Raw genomic sequence first — 18,471 nt, forward strand, 5'->3', positions numbered from 1 at the left:
TATTTTTTACTTTGCCTACAATCTTAAATTGCATTTTCAATCTAGGTAAAAATACTGGAGTCAGTAAAGTGCATCGCTCTTTGTTTTTAATTGTTTTTCTTCTGGTTTTATTCTTAAGAAAGAACAAGCGGAACGCTGAATGCAGCTAAAGCAATGAGCTGGTTGGGGTCCTTGAGCCGAGCAAGGAGGCGAGCCTCGGGGGAACCGCGGTCCCCGGGGCCGTAGCTGCAGCCCGTTCACGGAACTCCCAAGGCCCTGGGAAGGTGGACACTGCACATTGTTCTTAGTAACAGCCGTTCTAATAATAAGTGACATTTATCAAGCAGTCACAACCTTCCAGGTTTAGATATCATCTCCTGTTATCTTCACAACAATCCGGCAATGTAGCTTATAGTTTCTACTTATAAAATAAGAAAACACAGCTTCCCCACACAGAGAGTGGGGAGGACACACGCATGCACTCAGGCACACGTGTGCACATGCACACACACACCTTAGATCTGCAGTGGGGTGTTATGCTGCTCCCTCAAGGTTTGAAAGGTTTTGTGATGAAAATTCTCACTGCCACTTAACTCCTTTTTGAACTTTGATCAGCTTTTTAAATAATTACATACAGATGCTGCTCACCTTACAATGGGGTTATGTCTCCACAAACCCACTGTAAACTTAAAATACCCTAACTCGAAAATGCATTTAATATACCTAACCTACCAAACATCATGGCTTAGCATAGCCAACCTTAAATGCTTGGAACCCAATGCCCCTCGCTGCCACTGCCCAGGAAAAGATCAAAATTTGAAATCTGAAGTGTGGCTTATACTTAATGTGTATCACTTTTGCACCATTCTAAAGTCAGAACGTGGTAAGCATCGTTAAGGTACTGTATTTACCTGTCTGTAAATACAGCCAGGTAAGGCCTGTCTGTATTTCTTTCAGTCGTGAACAGAAAATTTCACACCAAGCTACCCACTGACACTGTGTCTAAAAATCCCACTTTGATTAGGGCAACGATGACTAAACATTGGTTCAAACCTCACATAACTGAAAATACAAAATAAGCTATATTAAGTTTGCAGAACAAGTCATTTGGAGCATCTACCTTTTTCATTTTCACTCTACCTGCTTACACAGGTAACGTAAGGAAACTGGTTAATAGAAAATGGTTAGCATAATGGAATTCTGTATATTATTTCAGATAAATTCCATTTCCAGTGGATATATATTGAAACTCTCGCTTCCCTAAAAAATGACCTTCCTCTTTAAACAGTCATGTTGCCTACAGTGGTATCAGTTCATGAAGCAAACAAAATGAAACAACTATGGATTTATTCCATTCAAACTAGTTAAAATACATCATTCAACCACTTTGAAACTTCTTTATAGTCAAAAGGGAGTTCTCAAGTTACCTACCGTAAACAAAGGAAAGAGACTCAGCAATAGCAAAGGCAGGATCAGCATGAGCCCCCCTGATATCACACCCAGGGTGACAGACTGACAGACGAGGAACCAGGAGGGGCCTGGAGGTGGCAGCAGGGAGCCTGGCAGCCACAGGAACTGCCACCAAAGGAACTCCGCCCACCTGTGTCTGCTTCCTCTCCTGGGGACTCCAAGATTTCTCACGTATCATTTTACTTTGATAAAAGGATTTTGTCGGAAAAGCCCTGTTAAAAATTACTGAGTACACTCGCACACAAGCCTATGTATTTGCATTCCAGCCTGCAGAGTGCACGTGTGAAGAGAAGCCCGACAGAGCTCCCACCTGCACACAGACGGGGTCTGGATGAGACTGGAGGTCTTTCTGTCCCAGCCCCAGCTCTTCGTTAGACAGCCTCAGACACAGTCTGGGCCCCGCATCAGTCAGTGTCTCCAGTCTTGTCAGCTTGTTAGTCACAGTGAGATGGAAAGGAAAAACAAACAGCCCTTCCCCATCGTATTCATCAAGCTCGAATAATAAAATGTCATTACTGAATCATCATTATTCTGAACCAAACGCGCTATATCCGTAAAACGCAGCACGGAAAGGGGAGAACTGCACATTTTCCCCCCCGAACTTGTTAAGAATGACCATTAAACTCCACTTTACTCTGACAATTGTGATTTAAGTGGCAGCTAAAACCCATGAAAATAAATGGTCTGTTCTGCCTCTTCTTTCTCTCCTTGTTTTCTTTATTTATGGGAGTTGTAACTCTGCAACCAATAAAGAGTGGTAGTGATATTGTGGAGAGGCAGCAAAGTCAACTTTAACTAATAAAGGCAGGTCTTATCGGAGCGCGGCAAGCCTTAGGTTACGGGGAAAACAACACATAAATCCAGGGCGAGGCTGCAGATATGAATCTGTGTGTGCTGACTACTGAGCACGCCTAATGTATATTTCTAACCAGATGACTGAAGGAGCAAGTCGATATGTGTCAATTCGTTTAAGTGTCATTAACCAGATGTCCAAATCGCTGTGTTTAGTGTTACTGTCTATTGAGGAGAACACGCCCGGAGTAATTACAGAGGCAAGGCTGATCACTCTGACTTTAAAACGAAGCACAAAATCAAAACAAATTTAGTCTAAAAAATAGCACACAGAAAAGTTAAACTTAAATTATTACTTCTGCATATATTATACTGTAAGTATGTTCCAAAATCATTTGCTAGCACATATGGATCACTCATTTCCTTAGAAAATTATCTTCTCTGAACAAATATTTTCTTTCCAGCGTTTTATCCAAAAATAAAGTTCTATTTAAAGGGATTTTTATGATGTGGCTGAACATTATATAAGCCCTCAAAAATTATGAAAAACAAACTGGAAGACTGTGCCTGAAGAAGAAAATAGTCTTTTGGGTGGTTCATTATTTCCTATGGGAACAGACAGTGTCACTTTTCAAATTAGGAGCTCTTCTTCCCACACAAAAATCAATCACATTTCTAAAAAATGACAATGTCCATGTGAAAATCAAAATTCAGAACACGGTGTCACTTATAGTCACCTCAAAGAAATCAAAATCCCTAGGTACAAACCGCACTACACAGGTGAGGCATCGGTACGGTGCAAATGAAGACCTAAGGCATCCGAAATGCGGAGGAGGGGCCCTCCACGCGGTTCTGACTGATGCTCAAGGTGAAGAACCGTGGGCCCAAACAACGTAAATACACTCTGGAGTGAGGGCCAAGTGTCACACAAATCTTGGTATAAATTAAAGCTTAAGAAAAATGAACGTCCTAATCAAGACACCTATGAAGAGTTATTAGGATAATAAAGATTAGAAGATACTAAATGATACCTTAACATCTATTATTTTTTTTCTAACAGCCTCCTGAGACGTACGTCTCCTACCATAGAACGAACGCATTTAAAGACTGCAATGGCTTTAGAGACTTCCGAGCTGCACAGCCAACATCACAGTCGCCTCAGAATGTTTTCATCACTCCAAGGAGACACTCCATACCTCTTTGTACCTCTGCCGTGACTACCCAGCCCTCGGCCCTAAGCATCCAGGAATACATTTTTCAGTTTCTGGAGATCTACCAGTTGTGGACTTTTCGTATGAACGAAACCACATAATACAAGGTTTTTGTGTCGGGGTTCTTTCCTTTAGCTCGATGTTTTTAAGGTCCACCTGGATGTACCCGTGTTTACTCCTTTTTACGACCAGACAATCTTCCATTTTGTGGACATACCACATTTGTTTATCCATTCAACTGTTCATGGGCGCTAGGACCGTTTCCACCTTTCGGCGACCACAAATAATGGTGCTGGACATCTGCGCACAGGCTTTGCGTGGACGTGCCTTCCTTTCTCTCGGGAATGCGCCTGCGAGGGGAACTGCTGTGTCGGCGGGCAACAGAGCTGATTTAATTTAAGGAGCTGACAGAGTGCCCTCTGGAGCGGCTTCAACTTCGCCGTTTCACGCTCCTACCGGCAGCGTGGGAGCGGTCTGACCCCTCCACACCCTCCCCGACGCAGGTCCACCCGCGGTGCCAGCCCCCTGGGCGGACGGGAAGCGGAATCTCACTGCGTTTTGATTTGGATTTCCCTGCCGACTCATACAGAGCCGTCTGTGTTTCTGTGCGCATGTTGGCTGTCGTACATCTGCCTGGGAAATCGTCTATTCAGGTCCTTTGCACCACTTTTAATTGGGTCACTTATCTTCTTATTGATTTCTAGGAGTTCTTTATAGTTCTATACACAAGCCTCTTATCAGATATACGACTGGCAAATATCTCCTCCCATCCTGTGGGTTGTCTTTTCACTTCCTTGGCAGGGTTCTTTAAAGCAAACAGCGATGATGTTTGTTAAACATGTCCTGAAAAACTGTCAGCTCTGAATTCACTGTTTGATGCTAACTGTGATGAAGACCCTGGATATTAACACGGAAAACCTAAGAGCTCTGTTGTGGAAGTTTCACTAGGTTGGGACAGACACTGCACACACCACAGACACTCGACACTGTCGCCACCTGCCAGCAGCACGTCTGAGCCGTCGGAACAGCACCTGGAGTGGGCGGGCCCAGCGTGGCGCCGCTGCCATCCCCTCGAGGACTGACTGACCGCTTCCGCTGCATGAAAGGTAGTCACAAACATAAACATATACATACACAGAACACACACTTCTTGGGCCTTCTACCTTTAAATTCTTTAAAATACTGTACACTGTACACGGATCATTTTTCTTGGCAGATGCCCCGTGTTATGAGGGACTGAAAAAGGCAACATGATGATGTTTTGGGAGGGGGGCTGGTTCTGGATGTCTTAGAGGTTTAGGAAAAGAGTGGGGGTTTGGTAGGTTTATGTGCCTGCAGAAAAGCGGGGGTCAGCTGAAGAAGCTAGCAGACACTAGGCCAATTTTCCTCCAATGGGCGATGCGGGACAAGAAAGAGCCGTGAAACGTTGGCATGGATGGAGGAGCAAGCTGGCAGTCAGGAGGAAAAGCAGACGGACAGAGGGACCAGCAGCGGAGCCTCTCCAGCACCATCTCCCACGCCCACCACGTGCAGGTGCCACACAGAGCGCTGACAGAGGAGACGGAGACCAGAGACCTCGCTCTGAAAAAGGTCAGAGTCTGCTTGTGAAGACAACGCGCGTGAGAGTGAGGATGGCGAAGAAACGCTGGCTCTAAAGTCCAAGGAATCAGAACTCCACCCTGTGGGCGATGGTGACACCTTCCAGGCTCCTGAACAGGGGCAGTGAGAATGACACAGGTGAATCTACGGGTGGTACGTGGGAGAGACAGAAAGAGAAAACCCCCAGGGGCAGGCAGATTACTCTTGGGATGACAACAGCCGACCAGGACAGGGCCGTGCCTAGAAGAGATTAGCTGGGGTAGGAAAAAGAGTGGATGAGAATCAGTAAAGAAAAACTGACAGTAGTGGATAAATAGCTATAGGACTGAAAAAAAAAAAAAAGAAAGAAAACAATGACGGGTGGGGGTGGCTTAAGGATGGTTTCAAAGAATGAGCCTTAGTGAATAACAGTCAAGTCAAAACCACAGGAATTTTTATTTTGAAGAGAAAGGTGAGGTAGTTTCAAATTTGCTAAGTAAGAGACATATAGAGAAAAACCCAGGAGAGAACATATTCCAGGCCAAGAATAATAGAGCTGGCATCAGTTTAGCAATTTGGAAACAAATCTTCATCCAATATGGAAAGTTAGCAGCTTAAAAAAAATCTATTAAATGTAATCCTCCATGGAAAACTTCCACACTGTTTCATTAAAATGACCTGCTGCTGTTCTCCGGGCACAGTTATAAAACAAAACTGGGGAGTGAGTGGAAGGGGAGGAGAGACACGGCCAAGAAGCACTGTTTTACATGTTGACTGAAGCAGCAACGAAGCTGAAAGCAGAATAAAAACTGAACAGAACTAAGTACCGCCTCCGTTTCTGATATTCATGTGACCACGTAAAATCTGGATGCTTCCTTGCAGGTTTTCTCCTTCCAGTGCTCATGAATATCACTCTCATGAAAAATTCTCCCATTTTATTTGATACCATATAATTCTTAGCAGCAAAGTTCAAAGGAGCATTAATTAGCTCATTCATCCTTATTGAATCGATTCAGGAAAGATCCCGTTTCCTTGAGAAAATAAAGTAAGAAATAAAATAATTTGTGAAACTGGAAAAAGTTCTCTAAATCATCCAGATGTGGAAATTTTGATTTTGCTGTTTTGGCTTGTTGAAAAGTACCATATTTGTATTTTTCCTTTACGATGTCAGTTACCGATAGGCTTATTTTCTGATACACATGAGTAAAAATACATTTTTCAATTATTTTATTCCCTTAAGGATTATTAACATAATTATTAGTATATTTAAGAAAAAATTCCAATAGCTACTTTAAAAATTAAAAGCACCTGTCTTACCTATTATATCATCTAAGATGCCAAAACTAGGATCTTAATCATGCCAAATAACAAGGGTAGTAAATAAAAATAGGCAAGGATCAAGCAAATTTGAAGAAATTAATCAGAAAAACAAATTTCATAAGTTAATAAAAAAAAGTCCATCTGATTACCAGTATTATAAGAAGATGAAAGTAAGTAGTGAACATGGATTAGCTTGTTTTGGAGGAATGCTTCTTCTCACTGTTATTTATGGTGTCAAAGCAGAAAACGTGCTGTTTGGCAAGGTCAAGTGAAATAAAGATAATGACAGCATCCACTCAGTCAAGGGTAACAGTCTCCCGGTGTGACGAACCAGACATCAATCAATGTCATCCTGAGACTGTCCTCATGCATCCGAGAGAGAAACAGAGTACTGGCAGCTCCAAAAAGTTCAGTGATAAATGTTCTTCCATATGCATTTGTAAGTTCATTCCGTTTTACAATTTTTGATTCCACAGCTGTAAATCACTTGTTGTTCATCTTTGGAACTTTACTTGTTTTGCTGACATATTTATTATTGGTTTTCTTAAAATGAGTTACAGAACTATGCTGGTAGCATTCATTAAACTGGAAGAGCAGATATTTCCATTAACTATTAATAATTTTTACTTTTACTTGAAATGCTACTCAAATTTATTGAAATGACACTATCCATGTAACACCATGAATAAATTTCCTTTAATTTTGATTCAAAACTGAACATCAAGCAGGTGAAATGATAATTAGGTCAATGTTCAAAAACAGAGAAAGAAAAAGAGAAAGCTATCATCAGCAATGGTATAATATCAAGTTGTCCAAGAGAAACAAAATACTCATTAGTAGACACAAGTAAATTTTACATTAGTACTGAAGCTGAAATGCTAACAGGGTTGTTATCTATACTACACTGAAGTAGAAATATTCAGTAACAGGTGTACAACTGAATTGGTTGGGACAAATTTCCAGTTTGTTCCAACCAGTATTTAACAAGTAGTAAAATCTCCATATAAAACAATTAGTGAGTCTTCCTGACACAGTAAGAACCATATGGAACACATAACTGAAACCCATTTAGATGGCAAAAGATCTCCAAGTACCAAGGTCACTACTCAAAATATGACATTTCATTAGTGCAGAGACAGAATAAAATACTAGAGAATGGATGAAATCTCTGCCAAGCTGTTTTCATACTAATTGAGAGTTTGACAATCATGATTTATAACTTCTAAAGTAAGGTTACCAGAGAAATATTCTAGTTTGCTGAAATATACAGGTAATCAAAACTTGCCATAACTAAATATTTTTGACAAGGAATATGGGTATTCCATAGCTCAATCTTCCTTCCAGACACTTAAGTACCAGTTCTGCTTAATAAAGAAAAATATAAACATTCATACCACAACCTCAAATTTTTTAAGACTGCATGAACGATACAGAAAGAAAGCCTCCAGTGACTGTGAGAGGTCTCAGGATTCTGGGTGACGTGACTTCACTATTGCACACTTGTTGAACAGTAACAGATGCCCCGGATGTGGATTAGCACACTGTTCCCATCCGAACGTCCACGGAGACATTCGGTCCATGCGGAAAGGTCCTTGACATCTGGTCCAATAAAAAATGTCCACAAGCATATTTGGTCCACGCCAAATGGTCCTTTCGAAAGTGTCCACTCTTAGAAAATACCTCTGGGTTCAAAGAGCCTATATAGCTGAACGTTTTCAGCTACACTTTTGGTTTACAGGGTTAGCACATAAAAGTGCGATCGAGTTTTACTGGTCCAAACACTGTAACGGCTCTAACTGCCAATAATAATCCTGCTTCCCTTGGTAGTCTATAATGGCATACACCAAGGACCGAACGTCAAAGACCTTTTTGGCATGGACCAGGTGTCTCCATGGACAGTGGGCAGGACAGGACCCAACACCCTGCAAGGCAGACATGAAATAAAAACATCCTTGTATAAGTAGGCCCTCCCAGCCATGCTACACCACATTTAACTCAACACATATAGAGGGATCCATTCATAGCCTTTAATGCTGTTAAGTATGAAAAGATCACTATTTAAAATACAAAAGCTTGCATATTCCTTTAGATTTATTTTTCTCCTGGGGAGGAAAGAAGTGTTGCTTCTTTAAAGCCCAGAAGGCAGAAGGATTTTTGTTTTTATACTCCAAGAAGGTAACTAAGTCACCTCTCCAAGAAAACATTAGGAAGTTATTAAAGGATGCTTACAATTCTGTTACTGTTGGGGGGAAATGCTAAAAGGACTAGTTTTAGACTAATTTGTAGCATTAATATTTTTTTTGCTTTGTTATGTAAGGCAAGACACAAAAAGGCACAAATGGAGTAAGAGTTGTTTTGGGGTCCTCTGCTAAAAGTGTCCCATAAAAACTGCCCACAGCGTTCCATTTGGAATGTTACGGCTGCACCGGCAACCGTAAACCCACCCTCGCCCGCCCTGAGTTCCTCCCTCATCTCCAGCAACAAGAGATGGTATTTGGAAGACAGTACTCAGAGGCCCACCACATGTTATGGCTGCAAGCTCATTTTCTCAAGGACAGCTTTGGCTGAGTAAATAATTGAGATTAATAAATTTGACACTAAGGAAAATAAAACCGATAGTTCTGTCTACATAATTAAAGCAAAGGAGGAGCTGGTAAATTTAAGCATATGGACATGGATAAGCCATACAGATAAGAGAGAGCAATTAAATCCACTGGGTGAAATAAATATTCAGTTGTTTAAGCTGGTGTATTTATATTTGTCACGTTGCCTAAATTTGCTTTCTATGTACATTCACACCCATCCTCCTACAAGCTTCTGTTTATATTTGTCATTTTTCCTCCCTTCAAGATGACAAACCCCGCCCCCTTCTGGCCAGTACAAAGATAATGCCCCTTTGTTGCCCTTGCTGTGTCCTATGTGTGAGTGAACATGAAGAATACATGATGCCGTGAATCATGACGAGCAGCCAGTGGCAGCCCAGGGAAGGGCCGGAATCATGGAATGCATCCTCTCCTGCGGCCACCGTACTGCAAACAGGCTGCGCCCCGCTCGGGAGTAGGGGAGAATTCCCATTAAGGGCAGCCTTCCTGTGAAATGACCTACACAATGCCCAGACTGAAATATATGATGGGCTCAAAGCAATTCAATGAATCTTTCCAACTGGAGTTTCACGGGAGAAGCAAATTCTTCTCATCTTTATAAAGGGCAGTAGATCAATGCCCAAAATAATCATGGATAATTGAGTTATCTAAATTTGAGCTTTAATCTGTTGATCTATACTTTTTTCTGTCTCTGTTTAAAGCACCCAAAATTGATTTCCCAAACTCTGATAATATGCATCAAATAAATATTAACATATGGATTATTTCTACTGTTTTCTGAAGTCGGTGAAATGTATCAGTCTCAGGCTACAGCACTGAATCCAAGGGAAGTTCAATGACTATTGGTAATTGATTGGAGCTACAACATATTAAGGTAAGACCAGGACTGTCTATAGTAATTCCTGGCACCAGACTTACAAATCAAGTGGGCCTTTAAGGTCGATACTATTCTACTGGGAAGAGAGAGCTGAATAATTCTCAACTTGCCAAGAAGGCTTCTACGTAACAGTATTAGTTTGCTGGGGCTCCCATAGCCAAATACCACAGAGCCGGGTAACAAACCACCAACATTCATTTTTCACGGTTGTAGAGTGTAGAAGTTGGAGATCAAGGTGTCAGCGGGGAGGTCTCTCCCGAGGCCTCTCCCCTCGGCTTTCAGACAGCGGCCGGCCCACTGCGTCCTCGCATGGCCTTTCCTCAGGGAGTGCCATCCCTGGTGTCTTTTCCCTTAGGCGCACCAGCCCTACTGCGTTAGGACCCACCCTGTGACCTTACTGAACTAAACTGCCCCTCCAAAGGTGCCATCCCCAAATGCTGCCACTTGGGGCTTGTGGCTTCAATGTGTGATTTGGGGTGAAAGCCATTCAGTCCACAACAGTAACAGACTTGCATTTGCAGGGGAGGCTCTGGCGCACACACACAGCGGGGCTGTGTGCGTCGGACACCAGATTGCAGGCTCTTTACCAACAGGACGAGTGTGCTTCTCACTGGCATCCAGTCCTGGTACGCTGCTTGACACAGACAGTGCGGAAACAAAATATAGATTAAAAAACAAAACAAAATATGACATTTGTTTTGCCTCTCAGTAAACATACTGGAAAATGTAACGCTGTGAAACTTGGTACTTAAAAATGACCTTTCTCTTACAGAATACAACACGCGACAGCTCACATAAAGTACCACGGAGTCAGGACGTACAGCAGAAGGTTTACAAAAGCATTCCACAAATAAAAGTACTTGAAATTCTGGTGCAAATCCCTAAACGCCCTACAATCCCATGATTATTAAAACACAACACAACACAACACAAAGGCACGGGAGTGGACGCTGGGAAAGAAAGCGACACAGAGGGCCACACTATCGGGCGGTATTTGGATTCCAGTGGCCAGAAGGACACCAGGTCTGCTTCAACGGACATGTACCCGCACGCTGGGGGTGGGAGTGGCAAAATGTGTCTCTGGCCTCACAGCAAACAATATATATTTTGATCTGTGCTACTAATATGTTGAAATGTCTTAAATAGTTAAAGAACCTTTTTATAGTCCCTAAATGTTTCTGTGTGGCTGGTGTAGGTCTCCCAGCCTTATTTACAGGGGCTACAGCTTGTGTGCAGCTGTTTTCTGCTTAACGGGCCTGAACCAAGTGTGCGAATTGCTCCTCCGATCTCTGGCGCAGTGTTCACTGCAATCTGCTCACAGCGTAAGTTCTGTGAAACACTAAGCACAGGGAATGACCAAGTAGTGTCGATTTGGTAGTTCAATAAAGGGTGATAAGCCTACAACAATTACAGGATTCTTAAGCGTAATGACTTAGCTACTTGCAACTAGAACAGATCCCTCCGAGATCCCAGATCACTCTAACTGAAACATGAATACCCTAAAACCTATAATTTTCCAAGCTAACATATCTGTTGGGTCTTGACTGGGGTGCCTTTGAATGACAAAAATGCACATGATATTGTACCTACCCAGGTAGTTACAACCAGCAAGTCCTTAAAAGCTAAACTCATGATGACTAGATGGCAAAGAGGCCTTTTCAGAAGGTCTCACTGTTTCACTTCCATGGACACTGCCCGCAGATGTATCAGTCATTTCATACTGAATGTGTTCTATTGAGCATGTTTTTTTCTAAAGGTACTTCTTTCCCCCACTGCTGCTCTCCTACTAGCTTAAACAACTGTTTTACCCCACGATTCCCCTACACTACCCCATTCAGCTTGTCCCGACCACCAGCAGGTAACTCTAGACATAGAAAGAGTGTGGAGACATTCTCTCCCAGCCAACCTCTCTCTCCCACTGAGGCGGTACAGAAGGCCCACACTCTCACTAACTCTTCTGTTTCCCAGGCACATTTTTTTCCCACATACTCAAGCAGCTAAAACTAGAAAACTAAAAGCTCAGAGAGGATCAGCTCCTCGGAAGACTCGTACCACAAAAAATAGCCAAGTTTGTTTTTTTTTTTAAATCCGTAACTGTACACAGACAGTGACCAGCGGAAATAATCTTTAACTCACCCGTATTCACTAGCTAGCATAACCTCCTAAGTAAACAGTCAGATGTGGCCTTGATACAAGTATTAACATGGGAGAAGCCACTCAGCAATGCGGGACAAACATTTAATACACACAGGACCACAGACACTTATCTGACACCTAAGAGTACGTGCAGCTGAAACTTTAAAGCAGGGCCAAGGTAAACACTCACGTTTCCAGACTCTTAAAGGAACGAAACACTACTCATCATGGGAGAAAACCAAGGGGGACAGTGCCATGTCCCCCCTCCTCTGATGGCCTCTCCACAGCCTGCCCTTTCCAAAGACCTCTAGGCGGACGGGGAAGCTGCACGTGAGCCCTGCAGTGCAGACGAGGCAGCTGGGCCTTCCTTCTCCACCGTGAGTACCTGGGCAGAGTGGCTGCACATGACAACGTCTGCGTCTCGGGGAAGGCCACCCACACCCCGAGTACTCTGCCCGGAACAATGATGCTGCCCCTTTCAAGAGCAGGACGCCATGGGCCGTAAGAAGAGAAATGCAGAGTGTTAAGTTTGCCTTGGGACGGTTGACCGGACGGTGATGTTTTACTTATGTGTCCTAGGTTTATGTAGTAGTCCGCCAGCTGGTTAGTGCAGAGGGGCATCCTGTGTTTTGTGCCATTGTCCCTTCAGTCCGTTTCCCTGAGACACCACACCACCGCGGCCCAGCCCTCTAGCAAGGCCCACTGCTAGTAACGTGCTCCTGCTCTTCTGTTTACAGCCCCTCAGGCTCACTCCACTGAGGCTTACCCTAGGCACAAAGGGTGGGGAAGTGGAGCGTGGAGCAAACCCGAGTGAGGGAAGGAGGCCGTGCTGGCTGGGAAGCCCTTCCTGGCCACACTAAACGCTCACAGGCCGCTTAGGGCACAGACCTCCACGGCACAAAGCCAGCCAGTTGGCAAGTCTGTGCCGAGAGCCTTTACAGAGCGCAGACTACAGGGGCCGCAATCACCGGTTTAAGGACGTCTTCCTATTTAGCAGCAGTAGTTCTCCCACTACCATAACTGATGGCTAAAGGTCATTTCAGGGGAGATAGTGAAAAATATAAGCATAAATAAACAATAAAGGGAATATCGTTAAATGGGGACTGACACTTTTTCATTATAAACTGTAATGTTTTAAATGCTTACGATGCACACACACTTCTGTAATTAAAGATGGAAGTCGAGGGAAACACTGAAGCATTCTCCAAGCATTTTTATGTTCTCAAAAGGAAGGTTAAGCTCCAGTTCTCACAAAAATTACTTTAAAGGAGTTTTTACAAAGATCACAACAAAAATATGATAAATCTCTTTAGACTCTAGGGTTAGAAGATAAGGATATGGTTAAATTGAATAATGTTATATCCTTCGTATCATAAAAGATGCACCTTATCATAACACCTTCATGAATACGGGTTGTATTTTAATGGCACATTTGTCAGCACTCCCGCTGTCAAAGGCACATAACCACAGAGTCAAAAATAGAATAAATCCCTGCACATGAGCTATGAGGAAAGAAGGATACATTAATAAAAATATCAGCTCTTACCGGCTGTAACAGGAAATACCAGATAAGCATCTGGGAGTCACAGAGCAAAGGGGAAAAAGTGAATGATGGAACTCACGTGAGCAGACATGGGAAAGGGACCCAACCTGGTCTGAGAACCAGAGGCACACCTAGGGCAGATGGAGGAGTAGGAGAGGGGGGCGGGAGGGAGGAGGAACGGAGGGTAGAAAGAAAGAAAGAAAGAGGGAGAGAGAGAGAATGAGAACTAATGAGAACTTCCTGCCGGTTCACATCAGGCCAAGCGGGTTTCCAGGACCCAGAAAGCACCAAATACAGACACTGACCTTCCGCAACTGCCAGATGACCTACAGTAACGACCCCCTGGGCTACTCTCCCAGGAGCTAAAAGGAAAACACCTTCACCTAAGCATTTTTGTGTCCATTCTCAAGAAGCTTATCCTCAAAGAGGCATGCGGTGACATGGGTAGTAATAGGAACACGACAGAAATACCAGGGAGACCATCTGTCTCTACCTGGGCAAGGTAAGGGAGCCTTCCTTCGCAAGAGGCAGCATTGGAGCTGGACTTTAAAGGAGGAGTGGAAGTCTGCAAGGTGAATAAACATCTATTTTTGGCAAAAAAAAAATAAAAATAAAAAGGCAGTTCCGTATCAGTCACTAAGTACATAGGAAGGGACAGCAGTGGGATATGAGGCCACAGAAAACACTGCATTAGAAACACACTCTTTACACACACACACACACACACACACACACACAAGGCCCTTCCAGAGTTAGCTTTAGGAACAGCTCTGAGGTGGTTTCTAAATTATAAGGTATTATCAAAACATGCTTCCCTTGGAATTCCTCTAACAGGGATGATGCACACAAATATATTTAATAGGATTAAAATATCAATTGATACCAAGCATTTTAAAGCATACCAATATATGTGTGTACACATATATGTATATATAAATATACGCACGTATACATATACATTATCTACATATATGTACATATACATTACATGTACATGATATAAATATATGCATATATACATGCACATTATCTGTATATATACATATATTATATAAACATACGCATTTATATGTATTTATATATAATGTGTGTGTATATATGTGTACACACACACACATATAAATCACAGGTATCTGATTTCTCTTATTTTAATGAGAATAAACATCCTGGAGGCCAAAAGTGAGATAGAGGCCCACAGAATTAAGAAATGGGAACAAAAAAGGAAATTAAAAAAAAAAACTTTCCCTAATATAAATTTGCTAACTTTGATTGAGCTTCACATCAAGTACCAGTTAAAAAAAGGCTTACAGGGTCCCGCGCATATAACTTGAGAAGGCAAAGGGCCAGTACAACCAGCCACTATTGAAGCAACAAGCTGGTCCCCAGCAGATGTCGCTGGAACTTAAATCTGACGGCAACACTACTCACTAGCACGCGTCAGTGTGATTAGCGAGCTAGTCGCAATTCTATTAAAACGTGCTTTACTCAGGTAAGGTGTTTTTGTTTAAAAGAAAGAAACACATATAGACATGAGCAAAGTAAAGTCAGTTCACCAAATACCACAGTAAACCCAGCTGCTGAGAAGCGGGGACGGAGCGTGGTCGTTCCAGGGACCCGGGGCTCGGAGGGCCTCTCACACGCTCACCAGGGACAGGCGGCCACGGGCGCCCTACTCTCCATTCTGGCCACAGCGGAGAGCCCACAGGTGTCTCCCCCACCTGTCACCCACCTCCTCCCACAGAAGGCCATCGACAGGTATCAGTCAATATCAAACAGAGAAGGGAAAACTAATGTTATAAAACCAGAGATCTTGCTAATATTTCGAGTCCCGAATTGCCACACGTGTCTCCCTTTAACGTATAAGACCTGCCTGATCAGTGAAATATTTTATGACTTGAGCCTCATCCTCTCCACCAAAAAAAAAAAAAAAAGCAAACAAAAAACACAACAGAATATGTTGCCCATACTCTGGTGTGATCTTAAGATTTGTTACTGAACTGAAAAAGACAGAAGTCAAGTAAGGAAAAGCAATTCTTTGTCAGAGGGAAAAAGGATCCCACTGAAGTTAAACACGCGGCATTAACATGATCTGATCATGGATTTGTAATCTAATGAACACGGTCCCCACATTTCGTGGGTCATATGGAGGAGGCATGAAAAGGCTAAGAAGTAAAGTTAAAAATGAGGTACACTTTAAGAAGTCCAGCTCCTACAAACCTATATATGGTCAATCTATGCCACCTTATCCCAAGTAAATGAGTATCTGTTAGGATGCTTCTTTTTTGTATTTCAATTTTATGTAGCTAGGTGATCTCTCCTACTGTCTTTGAGGACCCTGGTAAGTCTGAGGACCCCAAGCTGAGAAAACCTGACCTACCACAAGAAGTAAGCAGAGCTGTTCAAACATAGCCATGCCTATTTCTTTTCTTACCACATATTTCAAGGTAAGAAATATACTTACTGGAAGAGAATGCCTGATGTTTAAAAAAAAAAAAGGTTAAGAAATCTAAGGGCAATCAATGTCCACTCACAAATGCCAATAACCTTTGATAATTATAGAAAAGTTAGATACTAACTACTTTTCTACCTGTATGCCTTTTTTCATCAGTCTGTCTACCTACCTACCTACCTACCTACCTACTACGTACTTACTTTATATGTGCATACTAAATCAAGGATACAGAATTCTGGGACCGGTAGGGATCTATTCCAAGGTTTGTGGCCACGAATATCATTGAGATATCATGAGGTTTTAAAGAGAAAATACATTTTAAAACTTTTCTACTTTTAGTCTCCCTTGAGTCCTATTTTTCATCATTGGAACCAAATTTTGTGGCATGTCACTTAAACATTGTAGGAAGAAACCCAGAAAATAAATCTTCGAGTAGTCTTTTCCCTGAAACAAATCCCAGGAAACACTTACTCAACTTGAGAGCCCTTGGCAGAGGGCCAAGTTAGACTGTCAATTTCACATGACAGACTTACACTATGCAGAAGCCTTCAAATTTTGCCGTGTTTTGGTTTAACAGCCAGCTTTTACCACTTGATTTCTGTTCTCGCCGTCTTCACCCCCCGCAGAACAGAAGGTACAGAAATGCACTAACGAGTCCCAGGCCTGGCGGCCTGCAGCCCTTGCTCACTGCCGAAACCCCAAACCACAGCGCTGTCCCGGACTTCTTCCCAGATCTCTCTCGGACAAATGGAAAACTGTCCAAATGCCTCTTCTCAGAAGAGGAGAGAAACAAACACAAAATCACAGCTTCTGCTACGAGAATGACAAAAACCCTATTCCCCCATTCCTTAGCATTTATGAACAGATCTGCTTTCTGTAATGATTAAAGGATCCCAAAAGCCAAGAGTTGTCCCAGAGGTGTATATGAAAGAACTGAACACTTCAATAACCTAGACAAAAGTTCTTGTGGAAATGAGAGTTCTCTAACCACTTCAGTACATCTGACACCTTAGATACCCTTCCTACACTCCATGGAGACACACTGACCACGTGATCATTTTGTATGCAAAGTAATTGATTAGTGGGTATCTGTCAGGCATGGGGGTTTTTCAAATCAAATTCTCTACAGAAAAACTTAGGAAATGAGGAACTTCAATCAGCTCAAAACATACGTCATTTCACACCTTGTGCGAAATAGGAACCCTCGCCTCCCCCAAATATAAGACCTCCTAAGATGTAGTTTTTATTACCCAAGGTTTCCATTAGATCCTATCAATCATTACTTTGTCCATTTCTAACATCTGAAATAAAACACAGTTGTTCACACACTTTCCTAATTTAATAAAACCTGGTATAAGTTCAGATGAAAAGAATGTACCCATAGTACTTTGGTATTTATTAGCGATATTAACATAATAAATTCACTCTTTCACTTATTGTAATCAGTAGCAATTATGTACTGGTCACAGACTAGGCACTAGAGATAATGTGACAAAGAAGACCTTACACGTTTACAGCACCCAAATAACTACCTAATTACAAGTAAGAAAGCAGTAAGTACATTGAAAGATAGGTTAATGGTTAAATACATTTCCAGCTTAAAGGGCAATTCTAGGGCAAATACAATGTGAGATTTTAAGTTGGCTAACTTAAAGATGGCTAAATTTAGAATACCAAGAGTTTTCATCACAATCGTATTAGACATGAAAATTCATTATACAAAAATCTGTAATGATCTATTCCTTCTATCCACATATTAAGCTTATTAACAGTATGTTTGCATTTCTGAGAGATATAACCCTAATGTTGAGAATACTAAGAAGTCCGCAATGAGAAAAGAGGATCAAGAATATGCATCAATATATTGAGAATTAAGTTCTTCTACCTCTCTATAATTTGGCCTAAAACTCACACTGATAACTTAGCAGAAGTATCCCTTTTGTGGGAAGAGGCAGGTGCGGAACCCAAGATTTCATGGAAAAGCAGAGGTTCAGAACAACAAAGGATATTTAATATTACTTTCTAGCCTGGAGTTAATGCTCTAAAAGTCAAAGAATTTAAAAAAAGTTAATAAAGCCAGTTTCTTACACAAACCTCAAGAGTATTAATTCTGTGAAACTATTCCATTTTTAACTACACTTTCCAGCATCCTTGTGGATTCTAATATACTGGTAACATATCTTTTTTAATTCAGCAGATCTGGTCACCCTGCAGATATCTTAGTACTGGAAGCTGAAAACAGTAAGATTTGCAGATGCTTTCTGCTGTCACTGTGCCAAAAATATTTACACTTGAACAAACAGCTGTTGAGAACTCGGGATGAACACCTACACAGTAGTTCTGAAATACACCGAGTGATGCTGTTTTGTGATTCTGCCCTTGGGGGCCCCATGCTGAGGAAACCACAGGTATAAACAAGTTAACAGAGAAGCAATAATGAATTCTGCTGATAATTCAGTAAGTAAATTACCTCATTATGAAATCCATTGTTTGCTATTACATTTAGGTTC

General features: G+C 42.0%; 1 protein-coding gene across 4 annotated transcripts in view; it reads right to left on the reverse strand.

The window, feature by feature from the left end:
* The window catches only part of TPK1 (thiamin pyrophosphokinase 1), a 257,388-nt gene that overhangs the window by 188,261 nt on the left and 50,656 nt on the right, over positions 1-18,471 (reverse strand). The window lies entirely within an intron of this gene.

The sequence above is a fragment of the Phyllostomus discolor genome, chromosome 10 (assembly GCF_004126475.2).
Source record: "Phyllostomus discolor isolate MPI-MPIP mPhyDis1 chromosome 10, mPhyDis1.pri.v3, whole genome shotgun sequence".
NCBI lineage: Eukaryota > Metazoa > Chordata > Mammalia > Chiroptera > Phyllostomidae > Phyllostomus > Phyllostomus discolor.